Source organism: Misgurnus anguillicaudatus, chromosome 2 (genome assembly GCF_027580225.2).
Source record: "Misgurnus anguillicaudatus chromosome 2, ASM2758022v2, whole genome shotgun sequence".
Taxonomy (NCBI): domain Eukaryota; kingdom Metazoa; phylum Chordata; class Actinopteri; order Cypriniformes; family Cobitidae; genus Misgurnus; species Misgurnus anguillicaudatus.
In genome coordinates, this window is record NC_073338.2 from 40,598,383 (window position 1) to 40,606,501 (window position 8,119).

The 8,119-nt window shown below is 35.4% G+C and overlaps 1 long non-coding RNA gene across 1 annotated transcript; it reads left to right on the forward strand.

Moving 5' to 3' along the window:
- Nucleotides 1–4,259: 4,259 nt before the first annotated feature.
- On the forward strand, nucleotides 4,260–6,480 carry LOC141366120 (uncharacterized). The gene is made up of 3 exons (XR_012371159.1): nucleotides 4,260–4,508; nucleotides 5,450–5,514; nucleotides 5,802–6,480. It is a non-coding gene; the product is annotated as an uncharacterized lncRNA (long non-coding RNA).
- The last annotated feature ends 1,639 nt before the right edge of the window (nucleotides 6,481–8,119 follow it).

Consider the following 8,119-nt stretch of genomic DNA (forward strand, 5'->3'; position numbering starts at 1 on the left):
ATATATATAAATACTATCGGGGTATGTGAACGGCTAAGCGAATTAAACTGGTTCTGCCGGTGGTCGCTGGTCAGGCATCGGCTTGGCATCTCGTAGAAGGACGGTCAGTAGATCAGTGGTGTGATGACCTTCACGGTTGCAGGAACTGGGTCTGTATGTCTCATTGTCCTCAGGGTCGAGGACGAGACAGGGAGAGAGAAATAGAATCCTATTAGGGTAGGGGCTGTTCACATGAAATGCAAGTGTCATACAGTATAGTGGTTTAAGTCAGCTCGGTTCCAGACAGGCTACCTATTGCGGTATAAGTATATTACCCAGTATGAGGTATGTGAGTGCTTTGTTCTAGTTAAAATAACTATTGCGGGATAAGTACATTTACTGGACATTTATGTAAATGCTTTGTTAAAGAAGAATGTCTTAAGTTTAGCTTTAAATTGATTGACTGTGTCTGATACTCGAACATTATTTGGTAAATCATTCCAGAGCTTAGGGGCTAAGTAGGAAAAGGATCTACCACCTTTAGACACTTTTGATATTCTAGGGATAAATAAGTGGCCAGAATTTTGTGATCGCAGTGTACGTGATGGATTGTATTCTGACAGTAATTCTTTAAATATTCCTTGTAGCAAAAAGAAAACTTAAAAAAAACGCATTTTGTCCCCATTTTTTAATTCATAGATAACAACAAATGAGATTTTAATGATATTTTCACCATTTAACTAGGAAATGTCCCCAGTTTTCATTTTAAAAATCTGGTCACCTTATATTATGTAGCGCAGAGGACTATTTTCAGGCACCAAAGTCCTCGTGCACGATCTCCGAAAGCCAATGTTGACATTTGAAATCACCTAAACAAACACGCCCCTACCCCAATAGAATCTGGATCTTCTTTTGATAGACCCGCCCCACACATACACAACCCAGGCAACGATGACGATGCCCCTTACTGCTGATTGGCTACAAGTGTGTTTTGGTACTCGGCCCAACATTTTCCAAAGCGTTTCTCAAAAATCATGCACCCCACCTTTAACATCTGCTATGTCAAATAGCAGTACTTAATTAAAAATAAATTGCAATTGTTATGATCCCTCTTGGTTTTTTCTTTAATACTAACATTTTTGCAGATTCTGCAAGATGTACGTAAACTTATGAGCTCGACTGTACTGTATATTCAATATTTCTTGTAGCAATAAAAAACACCCTCTATACATTTTCATATACCTACCCTATTACAATTATATTTTGAATACAATTAATTACTGTAAAAAAATCATGCAAATCATACAGTAGTTTCATAATACATTATTTTAATAATTCATTTGTTAGTAATATTTATGGCAGGTATATATTTCAAATCCAGCCGATGTTGACAGGTGTTAAGTTTGTAGTTTTGCAAGTTAATTTTGACATGTGTTGTGTGTATTTCCAGTGTTATTTTGAGATACCTCACTTTCCACCTGTCTAACAGCTCACCAGTCACTCTGATGGACTGAAAAACAGACAGACCCAGTGGAGCAGCACACAAACACACACACAAACACACACGCACGCACACACGCACACACACCTACAGAACAAGGACTAAAACACCTGCTGGGATGAGCACAGACTAAAAATGTCTCACACTGTGAGTCTGACAGATGGAAATGGACATCATCACACACCATCACCTCATTTATACACTATAGAAGCCATTCATTGTAAAAAATTGCAATTGTACACACACACACACAACCATACTGGAGTATATTAGAAAATAAATTTAATGAGGTACATGCTTAAACTGCATTTCTTTGCCAAAAAGTTCTTATTTTAAGAAAAATAAAAACTACATTTCTTTTTCTTACACTATTGGCAAACTGCCTTAAAAATAAACCATACAAAAGTTTGTTCTTCTTCTCTGATAACAACACTTAAAGGGATAAAATTCTCATTGTCATCATTTACCTGTATCATTTTGTTACTTTGCTGAACAGAAAAGAAGGTATTTGTAATCAAGCAGAAAACAGAAGCACCATTGACTTCCATAGTATGAAAGGAACATATTATGAAAGTCAATAATGCTCATAAACGGTTTGATTACAAACATTGCTCAAAATATCTTCGTGTTCAGCAGAACAAAGACATTTATACAGGTTATAACTTTCTTGGGTGGTTTAATAAATGTTAAAGTGACTGAAAATGTACGGCCATCGTACTGAATCCACCCACAGATATTCATTAAATGATCTTTTGTTCTCTTCAGCCCAAGAGAGTCATGGTCTTAAAAGCGATCAGTAAATGATGAGGATTTTCATTTCTGTGTTACTTTTACTTGAATAATTTGCATTTATTTTGCTTTAGGAACACTTAGATATATTTACTTAAAAAAAAAAACAAGAAAAAAATACTTGCATATAAATGCATATTACAGTTTTCTACAGATGCTAGGAGACATCTCTCAATACCCAAGTCACTTCTGCAAAACTCCTCACACAGTGAGCACAACAGAAGTCTATGTGGGCTAAACTGAGGATCAATTATCATTGCTTTGGCACAAAATGCATTCAATGACTACATCTCTCAAATTTCATGAATTCTGCCAAAACTCTTTGTACGTACAGGCCAATTTGCACATGCTTACATACTGTTTTCAAAACTGTTAAACATGTGTTCAAAACAATAACATAATACATAACTGAATAAGACAGCAATTTGCTACATTTCTGCAGTAATATTTTAATGAAATATATTTTAAATCTTAAAATTAAATGCTATAAAAACAATTGGCAAAATGGAGAAGACAGAGTAAATTAGCACTACTATTGTATCTGTATCAGTGGATGGTGTGTATACAAATTCTTGTATTTTGGAATTATGCAGTGGAAAAAAAATAAACTACATAAAATATTAACAGAATTGTTTTTTAGGTCATTGTTTTGTGGGTGACAAAGTGTTCTGGAAGAATGAGTTACAGTTTTTTACAGATGCTAGGACACATTTCTCAATACTTAAGTCACTTTTGCAAAACTCTTCACACAGTGAGCACAACAGAAGTCTATGTGGGCTAAACTCAGGATCAATTATCATTGTTTTGGCACAAAATGCATTCAATGACTACATCTCTCAAATTTCATGAATTCTTTTCTCACTCAACAACTGCCAAAACTCTTTGTACGTACAGGCCAATTTGCACATGCTTACATACTGTTTTCAAAACTGTTAAACTTATGTTCCAAACAATAACATAACACAAAACTGAATAAGACTGCAATTTGCTACATTTCAACATTAATATTTTAATGAAATATATTTTAAAATTAAATACTATAAAAACAATTGGACAATTGGACCAGCCACAGCTGTCCACACCAAAGTAGATTAGCATTACTATTGTATCTGTATCTATCAGTGGATGGTGTGTATACAAATTTTTGCATTTTGAAATTATGCAGTGGAAAAAAAATAAACTACATAAAATATTGAAGAATTCTGCATCATGTCTGACTCATTCCAGTAGCATATATTGCAGTGAATTATAGGCAAGTTTTTATGGTCATTGTTTTGTGGGTGACAAAGTGTGTTTGTCGGCTGTCAACCTTTGCTAGTGTTTTGGAAGAATGAGTTGATTTGAGACCTGAATAAAATGTTTTGGTAGTTGTAGTGCATTTTGAATGTGAAATGAACTGCTTTGCCATGGTGAAAGTTGGTTAGGAGAACTGTGTGAAGAGTTTTGCAAAAGTGACCTATGTATTGAGAAATGTGTCCTAGCGTCTGTAAAAAACTGTAATACAGATGAAAAATAGCCCTTTGGGGTAATTCTGGCACATTTACAATTATGTTCATTAATGTGCATTGTCCCTGTTTAACAAATAAACTAAACTAAATCTGAGACCTGAATAAAGTGTTTTGGTAGTTGAAGTGCATTTTGAATGTGAAATAAACTGCTTTGCCAAGCGAAAAGTTGGTTAGGAGAACTGTGTGAAGAGTTTTGCAAAAGTGACCTATGTATTGAGAAATGTGTCCTAGCGTCTGTAAAAAGCTGTAATACAGATGAAAAATAGCCCCGCGGGCTTATTCTGGCACATTTACAATTATGTTCATTAATGTGCATTGTCCCTGTTTAACAAATAAACTAAACTAAATCTGAGACCTGAATAAAGTGTTTTGGTAGTTGTAGTGCATTTTGAATGTGAAATAAACTGCTTTGCCAAGCTGAAAGTTGGTTAGGAGAACTGTGTGAAGAGATTTGCAAAAGTGACCTATGTATTGAGAAATGTGTCCTACACTCTAAAAATGGCTGGGTTATTTTTTAACCCAAAATGCTGGGTTGAGTCTGTTGGGTTGTTTTGCTGGGTTATTTTTTTACATTTTAAACACTTTTTGGGTAGTTTCAGTTTTCTAGGTGTTGGGTTAAAACTGCTGGGTTATTATGTTGGGTTGTTTGAAGAGGCTCATGTGCTTCGCGCCCTTGATGTTTGAATGTGTCGTCGTGAAAGGACAGAGTCACTGGAAGCGGTTGTTTCAAGGTAAGTTTATATGTTTTTGTGAACATTTCATGAATATAAACAAGATTATAACATTTTGCGAGACAGCAACGTGTTAATTTATAGAGACTAAGACGACGGGTGTAATTTGGAGGAATGACGACTGTTACCTCAGATCGCCATTTATACAAATTGACTCGAATAATCTTTCTTAGATGTGTATTATGGCATATTAATTAAAAAAATTAAATTACAAAATCCCCATTACACGGTTGATTACATTAACCCATGACAATTTCTGTGAGTCTTTAACAAAGCGAGTCAAAACCGGTACCGAGCCGACCTCCGCAACCCCACTTCGGCTTCTTGTGTCACACACGCGCAGTTTTCCCTTTCCCAGCTTAACAAGCGATAGCGACGCTGTTAAATTAAATTTAACGACAAACGAGTTGCTTTCTTGTCATTCGATATGTAAAGACAGACCGCGAGCCGCGAGCACATGTTAACCGGCGGCGGAGGATCACGGAGCCGGCGTCTCTGTCACTGAGGCAGGGTCAGGACAAGCAGCAAATTTACTTCACCGTCGTTACGGCAGATAATGCGTCGATAAATTAAAACGAAACAGCGTTTCCAAGAACCGGTGTCTTATATGTATTATTGTTCCTCTCTTTTAAAATGAAACAATAATTTAAGTGTTTGTACATGAACTTGAAAACATAAACGTATTTGTCACCAAGACGGAGGCTGCGTGAAAGTGACTACCGGTTAACAAACATGTATATGTGTTATATGAATTTGGATGTGTTATTGAGTCGTATTTAGTTACTATTTTATATTAATTTTTTCATAATATTTTTGGGTTGTCTCCTGTGATTTCAAATTTATATTGACCAACCCTCTGATCTATGGCTGATACTGTATCAGAGATGTTATGTTTTTAGCAGAGATCAGATGTGATGTTGTTTTCCAATTCTTTTTTTTAGAGTGTGCAGAGTTTTAACGTCCATCCATTGATGAGGCTAGCAAGACCTTCATACAACTTCAGCCAGTAAGTATAACATTTAATAATTCCTATTTAAAATATATTGAGAATGTCTTAATTATCTGCTACATTTTAGTTCTGCAGCACTTTATTCTTTATAGTCAGATCATCCTATTTGTCAGTCTGTGTGGTTTGCAGCCTTTGTTGTTGGCACAACAGTTAAAGGAGTGTAACACCAAAGTCTTATGCATAATTTTTATAAAATGTATAATTCACTTGGCCCACATGGTTTTCTGAATACTTAAATCTGATCATTCAGTTCAGACCACTAAAAGTTTTTTCCTCTTTTGTAGATTGCAACAAATGTGGTGTAATTTCTTCTCTGGACAGAATCCTCGAAACCCTTTCCTTTCGTCCTGGCCATGGGAAACATGCAGCAGATCTCTCAATCTTTTTCTCAATCAGTCTCTCTGAATACGGAAGTGACTTAAACTGCAATTCGGCCAAGATGGCGACGGCACGCACCGCCTACTTTAAGCTTCAAAAATGCTCTTCACAAACCAATGGGTGATGTCACGGACACTACTTGCATATTTTTTACTGTCTCTGGTTTAAAGGCATTTTAAGTGCTTGAAAATAAATACCCCAGGCAATGTGCTTCTATGGGAATTCCTGTAGTCCGTCATTTTTCAAATGGATAAATCCTCTCCTGTTCGTTTCCTTTGTACATCTTTGTTCGCGACGAGTAACTTTAATAAATGAAGTATTTTTAGTCAAATACATTCCATTCTGTGAAACTTAAAACATTTGTTCTTTAAAAAAACTTTACACATCTATGAATGATTTTACTTTTAATTTAACAATTACATTGTTTCTTTTCTTACACTGCTGTAGTTTTGTTTATGTACATTTCAGTATTTCATATACTGTAAAATTACAAATTCTGTCTTAAATTCAAACGAATTGATTCAACCTGTTACATTGTTACTTCAATGTGCATAATTTATGATATTTTATAAATATATTTATACTTGGGTCAGTAAGCAGGCCTTTAAATGATTTTGCAACTTACAACTGTAAAAATGTAAGAGTTTGTAGTTATTTTGCAGTCAAAAAACATTTGTTTGCTGTTAACAATGGTCTTGATTTACAATAAAGCACATGATAAAAATAACCCAGCACGAATAACCCAAAACCCAGAATATTAATCCCATAAATGGTTAAAATGACTACATGTTGGGTTTTCTCAACAACCCAACCTGCTGGGTTAAAATGTGTTACCCAACGTGTTGGGTTACTTTAACCCAGCATGTGTTCTGTCCAATATTTACCCAGCGCTGGGTTGCCAATTGGGTTGTTTTTAACCCAACCATTTTTAGAGTGTAGCATCTGTAAAAAAACTGTAATACAGATGAAAAATAGCCCCGCGGGCTTATTCTGGCACATTTACAATTATGTTCATTAATGTGCATTGTCCCTGTTTAACAAATAAACTAAACTAAATCTGAGATCTGAATAAAGTGTTTTGGTAGTTGTAGTGCATGTGAAATAAACTGCTTTGCCAAGCTGAAAGTTGGTTAGGAGAACTGTGTGAAGAGTTTTGCAAAAGTGACCTATGTATTGAGAAATGTGTCCTAGCGTCTGTAAAAAACTGTAATACAGATGAAAAATAGCCCTTTGGGGTAATTCTGGCACATTTACAATTATGTTCATTAATGTGCATTGTCCCTGTTTAACAAATAAACTAAACTAAATCTGAGACCTGAATAAAGTGTTTTGGTAGTTGTAGTGCATGTGAAATAAACTGCTTTGCCAAGCTGAAAGTTGGTTAGGAGAACTGTTTGAGGAGTTTTGCAGGGGTGACCTATGTATTGAGAAATGTGTCCTACAGTCTGTAAAAAACTGTAATGGGCACCTATTTCATTGCTAATAAAAATCATTATTTTGTGTATTTGATATACTGTAATACAATGTGTTTGCATGGTTTATGGTTAAAAACACATTATTTTCCACATACCATACTCTCTTCCTGAAACGTGATTGGCCTGAATGCCTCTGATGTCAGTCGGAAATGTGACGCTTCTTACCATGTTTGAAAGATTCGCTCACAATGCAATGCTAACATGAATTAACTTACAGTCCAAAAGCGGGAGGAATTATGATAATGTCGGTGTTGTCTATATCGCTAATCCCAGGAAGTAAAATGTTGCCTACAATTCATGTGTTTGTTGTAGTCCAAGAAAAGAGATTTACGTTGGAGACGATAACTCGCATCATCGTTTACTTTGGGATATGTATCTTTTGCATATCGTTAACACGTAATACACACCAAAGGAAATGTAAAATCGTGAATCAGACAATAGGTGACCTTTATATTGACAGCTCATTCAAATTATTCTGAACACAAAGCAATGTGTTCATATTGTGACAACTGAAAGTGACAAATATAAATTGTGTCAGCTTGTAATGTGACGTTGTGAAGCACTGCAGTCGATTGCCCGTCCTGCTAAAAAAAATAACACCCCAACCTTTAAATACAGTATTTGGCCTTACTGTTTTTCTAAAGTGTTTGTAGTTGAGGGATTCAACATGCTCAGATTACAATACAAAGATCCTGTCAGAGAAATTCACAATTCACTGTGGCTTTGGCAAATCTCACCATGTAATTTAC